The 16,679-nt window shown below is 43.7% G+C and overlaps 1 protein-coding gene across 5 annotated transcripts in view; it reads right to left on the bottom strand.

Annotated features, from left to right (window-relative positions):
- nkx2.5 (NK2 homeobox 5) overlaps positions 1-10,263 on the bottom strand; it is a 31,484-nt gene extending 21,221 nt beyond the window's left edge. For 3 of the 5 annotated variants that reach the window (XR_005208296.1, XM_037780918.1, XM_037780919.1), the window contains exon 1: positions 8,720-8,966. The gene's annotated coding sequence lies outside the window, so the exon portion shown is untranslated. Of the gene's footprint in view, positions 1-3,391; positions 4,558-8,719; positions 8,967-9,153; positions 9,259-9,489 lie in introns of those variants that run through there. The other 2 variants (XR_005208297.1, XR_005208298.1) reach the window with 2 other exon arrangements.
- Between the last annotated feature and the right edge of the window lie 6,416 nt (positions 10,264-16,679).

Here is a 16,679-nt window from a genome sequence, read left to right as displayed (position 1 = left end):
AACAGAGAATCTGCTCGACAGCAATGAATGCCTACAAAAACTGTCTCAACAGAAAATAGTAAAGCTTTGACGAAAAGCCTGATTGTGGATGGCTGAGTCTTCCAGATGTTTGATTGCAGTTCCAGTGAAAACAGCTTTTGGGGGAATTGTCCTACCATCTCAATACCTCCCCGCTGATACATTTTATGAGAGAGAGTGGCAGAGAGGATAGTGAAGAGTGAAGCCTGGAAAAAAGCAGGTATATCAGACTGTTCATCGCTTGGGTTAGATAAAAATTGTATGCCGAATCCACGAAAGACAGAGAGACACAGAGTTCAAGGCTTATAGTGTTTCTCTGTTATCATTCCTCAAGCAAGACACTATAGCCTAGCACGTCCAACACATGGTGCATGCTGCAAGAGGCACCGAGGGAGTGCCTGGCATGATTGGCACGGTGCCGCGGCCTGTGCTGCCTGGTGCATGCCGCTCATTTCTGTGTGAAGCTGAAGCTGTCGCCACATGGACAGCTGGTTGTGAGCTGCAGAGCCCTGCGAGAGCACAAACCGCCACATCCTTTTACGCCATAAGTTGGTGCATAATACACATAGATCCGCATCAGTTTACCCTCTCTAAATCACTACCAAAGAAATTTGTCTGGGAGACCGTGAAACTGACCTTAGACAAGCGCCTGGAAACAAAATGACACCCTCCGGCGTTCCACAGCAGTGCAACAGGACCCTGTCCTGAGTTAGATGAGCCTGCTTTCAATCAGCGCACATCGGGCTGTATATCAGGTCTAATTAGTGCATGTGGGCCTGCAGCACAGAGCTTGGTGTGAGACATGAGCTTTCCGTGCACCGCGAGCTCTCTCCCGCACGGCACAACCAGACCTCGTGCCTATACGGCCTGCATTGCGTGGGATATGACGCACAACTTTTATGGGCTCGCAAGTTCTCATCTTAACAGCACATGTGTCACAGTCTGAAGATTCCACAACAACTGGATCAAAAACATGCAACGCGTACATCCATATCCGGGCCGCTCTGTCGAACACACGCCTGTGGTGCTCGTCAGTGCCAAACGTCTTACAAGTGTTACAAGAGTGGACAGATTTAGGCCTTAAACAGATAACAGAGGGCCGTAGGGAAGGAATGTTGTGGGGGAAAGGTTGAATGATAGTTTGGTTAGATGCGTGAGTGTAATATTAAGGGGTAGTTGGGAGATAAAAGTGCTGCGACTGTAGGAAAGCATGGAAATAAAGTAATGTTACAAAGATTTGTATGAATAACATGATAAACATCTTTGTGCACAAATGAACATAGTGCAATTTATCATAATTTACTCAGCAGTTATAGTTGGCTTGTAGTGAATCTGCAGTTTTAGTGTCTTTTAGTTTGTTGTTTTGGTTTAATGGCCCACAACTTTACTGTTTTGAGTCAGTCTCAACACTCATCAACTCATGTTTTCTGTCTCAGCAGCAGGCAGATTTATTTCTGTGAAAATGCTCTAATAACACTGTACAGTATCTGCCCAGCGCCAAACGGCTGACAGACAAAGATAATAACCAGCTGAGGTGAACATAGCGGAGCATTTAGCAGCTTAAGAGACAAATATGACCCTCAGGAGAGACTACAGACCAGTGGGTAACCTCGGGGTCTGAGAAGTGAAGCCAATGCAGAAGTGCTTTAAACTTTCATTTTTTCTAATAGCCAGCAGGGGGGCGACTCCTCTGGTTGCAAAAATAATTCTGATTGTATAGAAGTCTTTGAGAAAAATGAACCTACTTCTCACTACATTAATTACCTCAGTAAATATTGTAAACATGAGTTCATGGTCTCAATCGCTAGTTTCAAGTCTTCTTCAATACAGCACAATGTTCATTAGTAAATTATGGTCCCATTTAGAGTCAAATAGACCATAAAGCAGGGGATGCTTTAGGGCGTGGCTACCTTGTGATTGACAGGTCGCTACCACTGCGTTGTCCGTGTTTTCATCTTACAACTTTAACCCTATCACAGTGTGTTTTCAGTTCATGAAACTTAATTGCAACATTTTGAAAAAAATTCTTATTTAGCGTTCGGGTGTTCTTGGCGCCCCTCGTGTCACTTCTGGTTGCAAAAACTAAGATGGCCAAAATGCCGAACTTGAGGCTTCAAAACGGCAGTCCACAAACCAATGGGTGACGTCACGGTGACTACGTCCACTTCTTACATACAGTCTATGGCAAAGACCAAAGACAGAGCGAAAAGGAGAGTGAATATTAGACTTGTGTTAGTCAGGTGGCCAGAATCATGACTCCAAATGATGTTGCTCTGTGTCTGCTGGATGTGTAAATATGTAAATAAGAAACCTTTTGCTAACACATTCACCAACTTCATAAGTGGAAAATATGTGAATGTCGTACTCAGCTCTTGTTGTGCTGCCCCATATTGTTGAAAAAATAATAATGAATGCTTCTTTAAGGCATTTACATATTGAGTGCATTTCCTTCTTCATAAATTATTTGCAAAGCAGATTTTTCTTCTCCTCTTTTATTGCAATGATTGTGTATGAGAAAATAGTATTTTTGGGCCAGCGTCATGTGACCTGCAATTCCTGTTCCTGGGGTCTCCAGGTTGAGGAGGGGGGATATTGTAAGCTCCAGGAAGAGCACCAGGCTTTTTGTAGTGGCCAAACTGCGGTACTACAACTTCTGTGTTCGTCACGTGATGCCATTGGGCCCAAAAATACTTTTTCCCATAGACTTACATAGGGAAAGAGATGTCTGGAAATGATGTATTTTTTAAGTAAATCAACTTCCCAGTATGAACACTTGAATAGCCCTTATTTATATCATTAGGTCCTAAAGGTCCAGAGTTATTTCCCTTCCTCCATTCATGTGAATGAGACCCAGAACACGGCTGGCGCGAGGGCTGGGAGGCGGGGTTAAAGGAAACCCTACTCAATGGATCAATGGATGCGGAAAATCGCCGGAAGATCCGGGTACTTTATCACTTGGCAGTCGAGCCATTTTGGCTTCATGTGCCACTGAGCAACTCTCATAGGAATGAACGGGAGCCCGCCTACAACGCTGTATCCAGTTCTCTTTATACATACATGTGATATTGCAGTGGAGAGGTGTGTGTTTGTGTGTGTGAGGGGGCCGTGAGTATTTCTTTGAAACAAGCTGCCCCTCAGAGCGTTGTGTACGCCCCTGGCTAGAGGCTGGCCTGAGGGCAGAGATCGGCTGTGCTGTGTGACTTTATTGGGAAAATTAGGGTAAGTGGTGTGGTGGGGAGCTTGTGGGCGGAGGGGAGGGAGAGATACTGACAGGGGAATTTACTTACTGGCCCTCGGGAGACGTTTCTCAGTTACGTTGTGGCTGTTGAAAAACTAATCCTTGCAGTAAATCATGACATTATACATCCACACAGCTAAAATTATCCGGTGAAGGTCAGGCAGAAATTGTGAACAGGGTTTGGCTGCATTCTGACAAAGTGCTAGCAATCCAGAAGTAGACAAACATCCAGATAAACATAGTTCTATCACTCTGGCAGCTTCGCGCAGCTCCCTGACAATGTCCAAACATTGCAATTTCAATTTGCACGCCCTGAATCATTACACAAAATGCAGGTATTTTAGGTAGGCTGAAATTGTTTTATTATTTTTAACACAGTAATTGCAAGGCAAATGGTCTTAATTGTAACCCCAGCCTCCGAAATAAACAAGGCTGAAAAACGAAAGTGGTGATTATGGTTTCCCTGGGCCTGATGTGGGATTTGTGAAGCTGCTGCCAACTGCGTTTTCATGTCACTGTTTTGAGTTCCTGCCCAATATAGACACACTGAATCACTCATCAGAACACATGCTTTAATGGGGGACAGTTCGAAAGGCTCTGTCCAGCACAGGAGAGATACTGAATCTGTCCACCCCCATCATTCCTCCCTCGGTGGAATGTTCCATAGGCTGTAACCTCCACAATTACCCCAGCCCTGTGATGAATGGTGGAAAAACTGGACTTGACAAATAATATCTATCAGTGCTTCTTTTTCCTAGAAAACAGTTAAATAGTCACGGTGCAGCCAGAAGAAATGTACAAATGTCATTATAACATACAGGAAGGATTTCAGTGCCTCAATTTGAATAATGCTAAATGTCTGCGATATGATTTGGTATTGGTGCCAGAGCTCAGTGAGAGGCCAAAGCCAGCAGTCTGGGACCTCTGCTTCTCCTAATTTACAAGTAGCTGTCTTTAGCAGATGCTTCTATCACCGCATTTATTTTCCTTGAAAGATCGGACTATGATATGAGCAGCAATTCGGTGTCATTAGATATCACCAGTTGCTGTAGAGGTACCTTGATGGATGCGCTGGTGTGTTAACGGCTACTCGACTGAGATGCTCTTTTGTCAGTGCCGTGTTGTGGATTGTAGGGCAGAGGTGAGGGTGTGACCTTTTTTTGCATAGACTTGATTCCTGCTGCCTCAGCTTGGCGTTCTCTCCTCAGATGCTGCTGCCAGGCGCTCGCTATGGCCATTTTGCTACCATGCCAGTGTTGTCCTTGGCCAGACGTAGGAAGAAGTGTTGGCAGCACGCAACCCTTCAAACACACACACACACACACAATGCCCCGAGAGGTCCGAGCCAGTCACACACAGGTGTAATAATTTAGGACCAAAATTAGCTTTTAATTTGTCTGTTTTAGATTGTTTATGGGCATAGGCGGCGCGAGGACGGTATAGGGAAGCTAAATTTGGAAGCTAAGTTAAATGCATCAATCTGGTGCACTATAAGAGCAAAATTAAGAGGCGAGATCTATGAAAAACGTTGTGCTCTTGTAAACAATTTAATCATAAACACATTGGTTGTGCACGAATGGTTACGAGCAAAAAGAGTCACACCTACAAAGCATGGTAAATGAGACAGGGTCCGTGTTTTAAGACGGGTCGCGTGGGTTGCTGAGACGGGAAACAGGAGACGGGAGCAGAGGGCTCCAGGAAGCAGCATGGTCCAGGCAAGAGGTGCTGTAAAGCCACCTTCACCCTGGGCCTTTCTAAGCCGACCTAGAGCCAGTCATGGCGCACCGCCACGGAATAAATGTGCCCGGTGAGGGCCAGCCAGTGTCAAGGAGACACCGAGCAGCCGTCCCTGACCCGCCGAGTTGAATCCCCCAAACTATCTCAAGGAAGAACTCTCTCATATCGGAGCACTTAATATGGAGCTGGAGCCAGGAGGCACTTAGCTTAGCGTAGCATAAAGACTGAAAGCAGGGACAAACAGCAAGCCTGGCTCTGTCCAATGTATAAACAATTGCCCACCAGAAGCTCAGCTCACTAATTAACAGGTTGCATCTTGTTTGTTTGTTTGTTTGTTTAATTTGTACATCAAAATAAATGTAAAAACAGAAATGTAACAAGTGTGGTATTACAGGGACTTTCGTGCTAAAACTATTTCTTGGTTTGTATCTGAAATCTCTCCCTGATTCACTCATTCACTACTCCCTATATAACACTCATTAGTCAATAAGCTGTAAATTGTGATTTCTGACTTACTAATCATCATCATTTTGCATCACCACTGACAGCTGTAGAGTTGCGCAAATGTGATTTTCACATCTAAAATGTAGCACATTGCATTGTGGGATTGTGAGCAGAATGTAGCGTTCACTGAACCCCCTAATAGCCAAAAGTGCATGTAGGGATTTAAAGGGACTGTTTGTAACTTCTTACACGTATATCTAACGGGTCGGGATCCCATGCGCGCTTGCGTGTGGCCGGAGTCTCTGCTCCTCTGCCTGCCTGCCTTCACTCACACACCGCACGCGTTCTCGCTGTCTCGGTCCACCTCTACACGTGCATGCGCGCACACTACACACTGCAGGAGACTTTGTAGCTCTGAGAATATCTAGTAAATGTACAGTGGACGTTTGTGCAGAAATAAATGCTGCAGCTCCTCCAGACCAACAGAGGTTTTCCGTGTCTTGTGAAGTGACGGGGCTCCGCAACGAGTTACGTTATCGTCTCTGACCGGGTGCCAGAGGGAGACACCGGCACCCGGTCGGAGATGATACCGTTTCTCTTCCTGCTTTAGTCCCGCTGCTTCAGCCCCCGAGGCTGAAGCAGCGGGGCTGAAGCAGGAAAAGCCAACACTAGGATCAGCATTGATTCATGGAGAGCCCTTCGTCTGGTCAGCTAACATTACTGCCAAGCAGGTGAAATATAGAGTGATATTGTGGTTTTAGCTGACGTGTGTCGCCTCACTGTTTTGAGCGATGCTCGTTCATGTCTATTTAGAGCGAGCACAAGTGCGAGCCCGACGCTGACTTTCATTGACTTAACGGCCACAGGTGTCGCTGTTAACAAGCATTTCTGAAAGTTACAAACAGTCCCTTTAAATATTATCTATATATTTTTTATAATAACACAGAACTAATAATTTATGATAATCATAATATTATAATAATTTACTTTCAAAGCACGCCGCTCTAAGTTGTACACTTTACATTCCCTCTAGAATCTTAAAGTTTAACTGCGCCTACGCTCGTCACATGATCTAATAGAGGCTTGACATTGGACAACATTGACATACATATTACCCAGCAATCATCATTGCATATCTGTATATGACAAAAAATTGTTTTTATAGTTTTTATAGTTTATGTAGATAAGCATAATTTTGTTATAGATTGATAAAAAAAAAAAGACATGATGGAGATGGGATTTTCTGAGGGCATATATAGCAAATGGCAAATGTGAGTTCTTCTTTGAACACAGGCTTATTTCGAAGGTGGCAAATTGAAGCACTCAAAGAGCCCGCTCTCTCTATGGGCATCCCCACTCCACAGGCCCCAGTACAAATACTGTATATTTGCACCCCTGATTTGGACTCTGTAAGCCTTTCCTTTAAAAATCACTGTAATCATTCTGCTGCCTCCTCTACTGTCTGCATTTGGGTCCAGTTCCTGTTTTCTGTATTACCAACCGTGACACTATAATTAAGATCCCTCTACTAGTTAAATCATTTCCTTCTGTAAAAAGGCGGCAGAGCATCTGAACCAAATCCATTTATTCATACTTTTTTTAAGAGAACCTGATAATTACTGTGGAGTAACCCATTTATTGATGACTTACAGTAATACCATTTATACCTGCAGAGATAATTGCTCATTATAATGTGAGAAACTCACTAAAATCTTCTGTTAATAGGTCCATAATCGGTTATTCCACCACAAATGTATGTCAAGTCTGAAGTTGTAAATGTTTAAAAGTGGTTTTTGAATGGACTTTGGTTTGAATGCTCTAGAGCTGCTCCAGAGCTCCTTTTTGGACAGTGAGACAAACTGAGGTCAAACTGTCCATTGGACTGGAATAGCTTGTATTAATGCAAAAAGTAAAAGTTTCATGTTGAAGGAGGATAAACACCAGCCAAAATGGATTTGTTTCTGTGAAGCATCACTAAGTTGATAATAGTATTTTGAAAGTCATTAGTTATAAAAATGTATTAGCCGTTGTTGTTCTACATTCACACAATGATCAATTACACTGATATCATAAAATGCTTAAGTGAAGAAAATTGTCTCTTTCAAGTGTCTTGTCAGCATTTCAGCTGCACAGACGTTCCAAATTCAATATTGCTCCAATTTCATCCTAGAAGTAACTCCCTGAATAGCTGGAACAGCTTATCTGTCACAACAGGAGCTACCTTGAGTAACCCTCTCTCTCTCTATGCTTTCCCATTCTCTGTCTCTCACTCTCTCATATACAGACACATTTTCACTCACGTATACAGCTGCAAAAACACACACCCGTGCGTGCATTCACACCCATTATTAATCTAATTTGACGCTGACATCGAGACTTTAAAGAGATTGTAGTTGCTCCCCAAGCTGAGGACGAGGTTCATCCCGTGGAGATATTTTAATGAGGGAACGCAGATCCACATAGGCTACTAAGCAGGAGGGCGTTATACATTACCTCAGTTCAACCCTCATGTTTCCTCTCATTTCTCAACCCATGTATCTCCCTTTCTCTCCCTCAGTCTTTGTCAAGGCTAATTTGCTGCTGTATGAGAATTGGTTGTTATTTTTGCTTTGCTTTGCTTTGCCATTCATTCCCCTTATTACTCTTCCACTCTATCCTCAATCTGTATTTCATTTTTTTATCTCTTCAGAGCTGCAGCAGTGCTGGACAGAGACTATAGGCTTCTCTTCAGTCCCAATAATCTGTAAAGACATATCACCTGATGAAAGTGATGATGGGGCAATATTGCAGACGTTTACACTGGGAAAATTTAAACTGTAGCATATGCTCTTGTTTGAATTGGAAGGTGTGTGATCTTGTGAATGGCCACTGTCCAATCCTACGTTTGCAACCATAACTAGGCGCAGGAGGCCTGACAAGCTTTCTGTGATGTGTATAGAAACTGCAAGTCCGGCAGATATCCTCAAAGTTTAGAGGAGAGTGTCATATTTTTCGATTTTCTGAGGAGTGATGTCAGATATGGATTAAACAGTGTGGAAGACCTCCCTCATCGAATATCAACCAAGACTCCTTTGTTTGCTCCAGGTTAATAACGTTAGCTAGCTTACCATGATAGCAAACAAAGATGGTTGAATATTAATTATTATCAATTTATGAGATCCACTGTATGGATCAAGCCCACGATGTGCAAGCAATATCCTGGTGCGCTTTAAACAAATAATTTAATGAAAGTCATATCTAAACGTTAACTTAGTTTAAAAACAAAACAATATGTTGACTTACCCTACTGGGCAGGGGCATTGTTGTTCCAGTATATGTTTGTCCTTGTCAAGATGTGGGATGTCTGACGCTTGCAGATATCATAATATTCACAATATTCCGCCAATAAATTATATTGTATGTAACTCTCAAATGCATATTGTAGTCCTATCTGTCTACTTCTCTGATATTTCAAAATGATTGTTCCAGAAATCTGCTGTGATTTCCTTTGGAATATCTCTCACTGATATAGTTCAAAACGACATATTGACTTGCCGGGTGCAAAAGCTTGACAGGCCTAGCAACAGTAACCAAGGGGGCAGGGGCTTAGCAAAGGGTGAATTTGCTCTTTAATAGTGATCACTTTCTAACATAAAGTATGTTTGTGTGAAAGAAAATAGTCATGACTAAAGGAAAAAAAGTGAAGGCTGGCTGGCAGTGGGTTGTTTGGGACTTACCTTGAGCATCAGCATCAATGGCTAGCTCAAGCTCAAGATCCCTGGCAAACTCATGGTTTTGATTTCTCTCTGGTAGAAGATGTTGGTGGACTTCTTCCCCTGCGTCTGGACAGAAGAGATGGCGTTACAAGAAGCCCTCTGCCTGGACAACACAACCCTACTGTTACATCAACCCATGCACCAGCCCAGCCCTTCTCTTTCAGCCTGGTTTTGCATCCTCTGCTTACGCCAATAGTGAAGGAAGGTACCAATAACCGGATCAGCTTGCTGAAGTGCCTGCAGGCCAGCAGAGGTCAATTAGAACAATTACAGCAGATTGTCCATGTTCAAGCTTACCCTCTCTGGTGGCTAGCTGTAGGGTTACACGTAAGGCTGTTCCTGGTAGGGTTTGGTCCATATTTTGAGAGGCTCCTGGCATTGGTTGCTTTGACAAGGCATCTGCGTTCTTGCTGGTGTGGCCTGGATGGTACCGGATCTGTAATCAAACACAGACAGTCCAGCAACCCACCATAAAGTATCTAAGTGGCTTAAATGGTTCTTGTCAGTCCAAACCAGACATTTATGGCCCCACAAATGCTCCCTGAACTTTTCAGTCTTGCCCACCACTTCATGCCGAGGAGCTCTAATTTCATGGAGCTGTAGTTTTTCTCTGCATGGTGTCGGCTTCGACTGGCATAGATGACTGGCCTGCCTTTGCCATACTGCTTCTGAGACGGGACTGCGCCCAAGCCGCTGTGACTGGCATCAACCTCAAGGATGAAGGGGAGGGAGAACTTAGCAAAGGTCAAGATGGGTGTACTTACTAGCCCAGCCTTTAGCTCTTGGAAGCTCATCTCGCAGCTCTCCAACCATGCCTACCCCAGCATCGGCCTTTACGAGTCTTTACTCCCGAGTCTTCAACCGCCAGACAATGCAGTGGTGCAGCCAGTTTTAAAACCCCATCCACAAAGCGGCTGTAATAAATGGCGAAGCCTAAAATGGATCTGAGTTCAGAGATGTCAGTGGAGTGAGGCCAGTTGGCAACTGTAGAGATCTTACTTGGGTCAGTGGAAACGCCTTCCTCTGAGACAAAGTGGCCCAGGTGCTGAACTTTTTTGTAGACGGAGCTTTTACAGCTTGACCTTGAGCCAAGGACTCCTCTTTTCGGGGGAGAGGAGGGGCATCCTTCTTGGTCTTGCGGTTTAACTGCCGGTAATCAGCACACAGGTGGAGACTGCTGTCTTTATTCCTAACCAGGACGATGGGGAAGGCGTATTGGATACTACTCGCCCTTATAATCTGGGTCTCTTGCAGCTGGTGTGTGTGGGCTTTAACCACATCATAGTTGGAAGGAGAAATGCAATGATACCTTAGCCTTACAGATATGAGTAGGGCAATGTCATGTGAGATAAGGCTGGTACAGCCAAAGTCACCCTCAAAAGCAGACAATACTGACTCATGTTTCAAAAGCAGTGGTCTAACCTGTCTTTGCACTGCCTCTGGGAGAACAGATAAATCAAGGGCTCTAATCTGCTCCTGTACTGTGTTAGCCTTCCCAGCTTGGGAGTTAACCGTTACAGTGACTCATCCTGACTGTTGGGGTATTTGTTAAGAGCCTGAGTGAGCAGCATGAGGGAAGCATGACTGCAGAAACACCAACATTAAAAATCGGTATGTAGGCTGTGTCCAGAGCAACACAAACAAAGGTAGGAGACACTGACAACCCTTCAGGTAGGTAACTGTCATTGGTCAACAGCTCTAATAGGACTGCACCAGTGGACCCAAACTGAGCGGAACAAGTGGCAGCTACCACTTTGATGGTGCCACCTGGTATGTGAACCGGTCTTCTACCACAAATATTAGCAAGGCCTGGCTTTGAACTAGGGGACTGGATTTCAGCCTGGTGACACAACTGGAGAGCTCGCTGCCATGGCTCGGGAGCATCCTGTACTGCTGGAAGGGCAAACAAATCAGGGCCATATTGGTTAAAAAGCTCATTGTAACAACCACAAATGATGTTCATGCCCAATGTTCCCGGAACCTCAGGAGGGGTGGACTGCTCATTGGGGGTCTTTAACTACCAGCATGCCGCGCTTAAGAATGGTTTTGCTGAGCACATCAACATCTGACTCATCTAACCCATGTGCAGCTTGTAATTTCAACCAATGACAAGACTGAAGTTTATCCTAAAAGGTTTTCCTTAAGAAACTTTCCACAGTGGTAAGTACCATAGACCCTGTGTCACTAAGCACTTTACCTCTAAACCAAGCTAACCATCTCCTGGCATTAGTATCAGACAGTGGTATCAATCTTCTAATTCACTTAACTCTCAGTTAGAGAGTAAACAAGTCAATTTCTTAAAATACCAAACTATTCCTTTAATATCTTTAGAAATGTTGAATCTACATTAATTCCAAGACCTGGAGCTAACTGTCCATCTGCCATTGGTTTCCAACAGTAATAAGAGAACTAAACAAAGAAAAGGCAACAGAAAGAGAGAAAGGGAGCTGTCAGTACTATCTGATGTGACCTGAGAGCTCAGATTCAGGTATGAAGCATGAATGGAGTGAGGTAATCTTGGACGTCAGTGAGTAGCAAACAGAAAAGGAGTGTGACTGTCCCCCAACTGAACTTTAGTTGATCAATTAACTCCATTATGTTAATCTGGGATGCACTCCATGTTCCCTGTGGCTCTCAGTCCACCCAGGAACCCGGGATGAACCAAGACACAGAGGATGGGGAGACGAGTTCATTTCCTGCCTAACGGTGAATGAGGTCGTCAAATGGGCCATCCGTACTCCTGCGAAGTCACCTCAGTGTCTGTCGCGGCCTGGAATTACAGCACATGTCTTATGAGTTACCACTTTGATGTCTTTAAAGAAAACACACTCAAATGAAGATTCATCAAAGACGGTCCAGGCTATTTTTATTTGAGTTAATTTGCCAAAGCTTTAATAGGGCCCAGATTCTTTTATACAAGATACCATTTAAACCTGATGACCTGAGGGGCAGAGTCAAACATGCACGCACGTACTCTGACATGTAAATGTTCAAACCTGAACAGTCTCACGAACGAGCTAAAAAAAAACACAGAGCTAAAAAAAACACAGATGCATCCTTGTTTCCACCTCGTCCAGGTGAGTGGTAACATCTGCAGCTTTTAAGAGGAACAAAGCAACACAAAGCAGTTTTTGTGTCGGTCAGAGAGGTTGTGACTGCGCTGAAGCATGCATCCCAAGGGTGATTCATGACAGTTAAGTACCCAGGGTCCATTGCTTTGAGCTGACGCATCAAATCAAGACCACTTCAATGACCCAGAGAAGCAGCCGTGACTAAAAATAAAGAGGCAGAAGGGCCAAGAATAGCCTCAGCATGAGAGGAAGGAGTGAATTACTGCCGCGATAAGCCATGATTCCTACACATGCAGTTGGATCACAATGTGGCGGGGGCATGCAAATTGGTACCAGCTGTGTGGCCTTGGAGTATGCTGTTGCGGACAGGAGACAGGGTCCAACTATGTGAATTAATCATTTACTCATATAACACAGCCACGTTGGAAACCTCAGGCACTCACTGCATTTATCTCCATTCATGTGTGGTGGCACTCATGCTTGGCGTTGTGTGCCACAAAACAAAAAACAATGTCGGCCTCAGTGCCCACCACCTAGTCCATTAAGGTTGCCGAGGGAGAATGCTCGCTCATTCGGGATCAATCATCTCAGCACTCTGAATCATGAGCAACATGTGCTTCTCACCATTCCATCACCCAATATAATACTCTCTATTGATAGTCCAGAGAGTCGTGGTGTCAATCTGTTTCCAAATTTGGCTTTCGTGGAAACCATTTGGCCCGCATTTTGGTTTTAGATGGATTCCTGAGATTTAGCACTCAGTTTTCTAGGAACAACATATTCTGGGAATAGTCCACTATATAGTATTTCAGAGAATTATATTTCACTGGAATTTGTGATTTAGGAAAGTGTGATTTTGAAAATGGGGCCAGGAGGAGACGCAGCCAGCAAATAAAGTTTATTGCCATGAGAAACCCAGACCTTCAAGGGAAGTTATCGGCGCTGAGATGTCAGTAAAGTCGTCGCTGACACGGTGCTAAGGAGACTACATCCATGCTGAACGCTATGGACGTGCAACAACTACTGCCAGGTCTTATAAACTTCTGAGTCCACATACATAGAATCACACACCTCATTTTACAGATGGGGGATTAAACACTTAGCATCATGATGACAGAATTTTAACGGCTGCATATGCATACACAAAAATCATTGCCTCTTTGAGTTGTTGGTTTACAGGACAAGACCCCCATGTGTTACTCAGTGAAGCCTCTGTTTATGGTGCTGTTTTTACAGGTCTATAAAATATTAGTCTGAACCACTCTGCTCTTGTGTGTGTGGAAAAGCCACATCTGAAGCCTGCTGGTTTGTCATGAGTGGCTGTGGGGAATAAGAGCTAATGCCGTGGCTTGGGACCCTTCCTATAACAACACAGACTCCTTCAAGGGTCCCACCATGACAGCCAAGACCACTGCTCGGGCCTCGCCTGCTGTATATACTTCAAACATTGAACACGCTACAGGGGACCCGTGCCGTGTTTACTGACGGACCTGTCTGGCCTGTTGCCAAGAGCAGCTCTCAGACACAAGTTGTTCCTCTGACATCACTGCATGTCTCAGCCTGCGAGGGGATGGTAGGCAGATCTGAGTGGAGCTATAAGAAACCATCTCAGACCAAAGTAGCTATGCATGAACATGTATCTCCAGTCTCTAGAGAGGCAGGACATCCAGAGAGATAAGTTTGTCTTGCATCATTGCTTCAGCCTGTCCGGTCTGCTTTTTTTCTTGTCCCTTATATCTTTTGTGCATTATTTTGCACCAAAACAGTTTTACAGGCTTCTTGAGCTCTTGGTTAAATGATATCTTTGGTAGCTAAATGGATTAAAATAAATCTTCCAAATAATAAAATGCCACTAATGCTGCTTCCTCATAAAACCAGGACCACTCTTTCTTTATCAGACAGAGAGAGCCACAAAGTGACAAAGAGAAAGTGAAAACACAAGTTATTTTTCATCTGTATTCAATAATTCATCACTCTCTGCAGAGTGAAATAGAATAGAATAAACTTTATTGTCCAGCTGTGGCCGTAAAAATTGTCTTTGGAAAATAAAATATAAACACAAAACATGTCCACAAGATAAAAACATCATTATATTCATACCCATGATATACAGCCTACACTCTCATTTAATATAGTTATATTACTGTAGTTTGTTGACCATATTAATTGCATTTGGGATAAAACAACCCTCGTTGATCTTTTTCTTTGCCAGGGTTATTTTACAGTGTTGCCCTGAGGGGAGCAACTCAAGCTCAGGGTGGAGGGGTTGTGTTTTGTCATTGATGATTGACAGGGCTTTCCTGTGTACAGCTGTTCATTAGAGGTCATCTAATGGCTTTTGTTGGTGGACTTCTATTTTCACTGCTGTCTTAACAATCCTGGTCAGCTTGTTTCTATTTAGTAAAGTCAAGTGCCCATACCTGACAGAGATATTGAAAATCAGTTCAAACTCAAACTTTTAATCGATTTCTACCAGCTATAGAGCCCAAACAGAAAACCCACATGCCCATGTATAAGCTCTCGACAGATTTCCATTAGCAAAGCCAAGAGTTCTGCTCAAATTGTGGAGGTGAATCCAGCTCCCACCATATCAGGTAAATTTAAAACTAACTGTGAAGACAAACAATATTTCCTTATTTGTTTTTCTTGGAAAGACTGCGGCTAACTATACAAACCAAAAAATGCAAAAAGCATTTTTGTTTTTCTAATGAAAAGAATCCCCTCCACTCCCTCCTCTGTCCGCAAACAGGCACAACTAATGCAACTAATTCTTTGCACATCATTACAAGGAGAATGTTTGGAATCTAACATACACACACATAAACAGACCGAGTTATATTTGTATATTCAAGGAATAACTGAGTCTGTGAAAAATGTAAATAACTCGAAAAGACAAACTGAATCTGTAGAGGAGATATAAACCATGAGAAAATAAGAAAGGGAGAGAGAGAGGGAGAGAAGAAGAATTAGACAATAAGGTATTATGATGGAAGATGGCCTGGGGCGTAGTATCTGGTGTACACACCATATGCACCACTTTGACACTGCATGTATGCATTTACCAGACACACACACACACACACACACATACACAGTACAAAGTGCATGCATCCACCAACCCAGCAGAAGGAATGCGGGTCCAGTAAATATCTAAAAGGGGAGAGTTGACAGATGGCAGTCCTGAACACAATAATTACCACATACTTCCCACCACTGTGCATGTCTGCTACATCCTCAGCTCCTCAGGCCAACTCCCTCTAACCCAAACCAATGGCGCAAAGAGCCCACACAGCAACTTCATCCAGTTTAGGTCTCACAAAGAAGCCTGGCTTTGGATTAGCAGCTAAATCTAACCCACAACACATATAGGCTGGCTAGCTGTAAACCAGAAGCATTAGCCCACTAACATATAGGTTTAAGCTACCTCGAATCATGTATTACTGCGGCCTAGATCAGCTCCGACCGCAGAAGCTTATAACCACAGAGGCATTGGAGGAGCCATTGTCTGCCTCTCTCACCAAACCTACCGTGACAGACTCCACTAAGACCATGTTTAGACCCCGGGGCTGCTTCTCACACCATAAACGCTCAACTTCAATTCACTAGCTGCCTGCAGCTCCCATCCAACCCACAGGTATGACTACGCACGCTAGGATGGCCAAGACAGCGTAATCAGCAGATTGGGGGTTGGAATCCGCAACCATGAAGATGAGTGGCGCCCACCATCACGATGTCATGAAAACTAAGCTGCACCTCGCTGCACTGAGTCTCCCTGGACCTTAAAAATGTCTCGCTTTGCCATGTGGTCTCCCTTGATAGAGTTCAGAGCCAAACAAGAGGTTCACACTGGAGGAAGACATCAACATTGCAACAAGTACTTACGAGTCCAGTTTATTTCAACTCGTTGCTCAAGAGCAGCAGAGCTTCAAATGTTTACACCAGAGTTCTCAACCTTGGGGTCGAGATGCTATTTGTGGTTGCTTAATATGCAAACAGGGTCACAGGAGATTTCTCAAACGCGTATGTGAATGTTTGATTTATTTAGATTAAAATTGAGGAGCTTTAATTAAATCATAATGTCTATGTGATCTACTTAGAGTTTCCTCAATGCTCTTGAAAACAGCATTACAACATTGAGAATTTGGGGACTTAAAATCTGTCAAAAAGGTTAAGAAATCCTGATTCAGACGTAACAAATAACATTTTTTTGCCTTGCAAATCCAACCAACCACACAGAGAACACATTTATTACATGACTCAATGAAATGTGCCCAGAGGCAATGGATAAGTAAGGGTTTAAGGGATAGATCAGGGTTTGTGAGCTGGATAAAAGTGTGTTCTGTGTGTGCACAAACGACTGGAGGCAGTCTGCTCCCTCTCTCTCACTGTGATCTTTCAGCACAAGGTAATGATGAA

This window comes from Sebastes umbrosus, chromosome 9, assembly GCF_015220745.1.
Source record: "Sebastes umbrosus isolate fSebUmb1 chromosome 9, fSebUmb1.pri, whole genome shotgun sequence".
Taxonomy (NCBI): domain Eukaryota; kingdom Metazoa; phylum Chordata; class Actinopteri; order Perciformes; family Sebastidae; genus Sebastes; species Sebastes umbrosus.
The sequence above is the reverse complement of the archived record's forward strand: the minus strand, read 5'-3'. Positions and strand labels throughout refer to the sequence as shown.